Here is a 2,309-nt window from a genome sequence, read left to right on the forward strand (position 1 = left end):
GTATCACTCTCTCTCCTCTCCACCTATAGCTGGTGTGTGTGTGTGTGTGTGTGTGTGTGTGTGTGTGTGTGTGTGTGTGTGTGTGTGTGTGTATCTTGGATAGTTAAATGCAGAGGACAAATTCCAAGGATGGATTTCCATGCTTCACGTAAAAGAAAGCCAAAGCAAAAACTCCATTAAACACGGCCCCGTTGTTACAGTATTTCACAATTGCTAAGACACATTTCTTGAAACCTTCACCCATATTCTCAAAACTTTAAACACAAAACCCAGTCTTTAAACTACATGCACAAAACCCCTGACTCTTCTGGCAAAATCAAACACTTGCCTCAAAACCATTTGATCTGTGCTCAAAATCAAACAATGCTTTCAAAACATAAACACAGCCAGTCAATATATAACCACTCATCAGCATTCATTAGACACTACATCAAAAAATTGAGAACACAGAGTCCAGAGCATGTAGTTACAGAGAAAAATGTTTATTGCATATAGAAAATAATTTTGCCATAAATAAAAGTAAATAATTCACAACTCAGTACAGCAAATATATTGCATACTGTAAGTACTGCAAGTAATACAGTATTGAATGTCTGTATTTTCAGTATAAAAATAAAGTAAGCCCAAAGAAGAAAGACAACTCTAAATGAAAAGCGTATTACACAAAATATTGTGCAATTGCAAAATCAAAGTCAATGAGAGCCTCTTGCTAATGAGAGAACAAAGGAGTCCTTCCACCCTTATTTGGTAGTCTTGCAATTCTACAAAAGGGAAAATGCTCTTACAAATGTATACATACAGTAACAATAGTAATGGACATCACATTCATATGTAAAATGTATTGTAAATCTTTTTTTCTTTTTTCCCCAGTCCCCTGACAAACTGATGTACTGTATCAAATGTATACAGTAAACTTTCAGTCGCACAAATGAGAAAAACAATACATTTACCTGTTTTCTTCTCTGAATGTCCTGATTATGGTGGCCACAGAGAATCTGCTCAGACTGGGTTGTACTCTTTGTCCTGCTTCCCTCATCGTCATTCCATGAACAAGAACATGGTCTATCACCGTTGCCCGAATTTGATCTAAAATGACTATTCTTGGTCTTGCTCTTCGTTGTCCTTGTACTCTTCCTCCTCGTCCACCACCTCTTACACCAACTCTTCCTCCTCTGCCTCTCACACTGTTTCCATCCATTGTTGGAATCAACATTCACCGTACCTGGGCCAACTGTGTACTCTGAACTGGCTTATATTCTAGACAACTGATTTGATCACATCATTAGAAACAAGTGTGAACAATTCTGAGTTGTTGTGTGTAAACGATGACAGTTGTGTTGTAGTTGTGTTTAACTTTTGCCACATGTATTTACCATTTTGCAACACTGTGCAAAATGTGTTTTAGTGAGTGAGAATGTGTTTAGAGTTTTGCAAAAAGAGTGGATGAGATTTGCAAACAGTGTCTTAACTACCTGAACTTGTTTAAGGTTTTGCCTACAGAGTGACTGATTCGACAAATGGGTTTAGGCCACTGAGCATTGGGTTCAGAGAATGGGGTTTAGTGTTTTAGCAATTGTGAAATACTGTAACATTCTTGATGAATAAGTGAGACAGATGATAAATCATTCACCAAAACCTCTTCAAAAATGAATGTGGCTGTAATAAAATGAACATGCATTAGCTGCAGAAAAGGACGGCATTTTAATGCGACATGATTTCAGTGTCTGACTCCTGCGCTCCTATCGGGAAAATCACATTCCTGAAACATAATGCAGAACTCAAGGCCCTTTCACACCGACCGCCTCTGTATCAGAAGCTCAACTTTATGCAAATGAGCAGTGATGTAACATACCGACTACCAATGGGAAGCAGCCGTCACTGAGGTCCAGCGAATCACTGTCAGTGTGAGCGACACAGAAACACACCCTTCAGCACGTCAATCACACTCTTCCTCAGGGTCTCGTTCTCCAGCACAATCATCAAAACATTCATAAATCAAGATGCATTTACTGGACAAGCAAAACGACTTAAGATATTAAAGGAGTAGTTCACTTTAAAATGAAAATTACCCCATGATTTACTCATCCTCAAGTCATCCTAGGTGTATATGAAATTCTTCTTTCAGACGAACACAATCAGAGTTATATTAAAAACTGTCCTGACTCTTCCAAGCTTTATAATGGCAGTGAATGGCTGGTTTTGAAGTCCATAAAAATGTATCTATCATCATAAAAGTGCATCTGTCCATGATAAAAGTGCATCTGTCCATGATAAAAGTGCATCTGTCCATGATAAAAGTGCATCTGTCC

The sequence above is a fragment of the Squalius cephalus genome (genome assembly GCF_949319135.1).
Source record: "Squalius cephalus genome assembly, chromosome: 2".
NCBI classification, from domain to species: Eukaryota; Metazoa; Chordata; class Actinopteri; order Cypriniformes; family Leuciscidae; genus Squalius; species Squalius cephalus.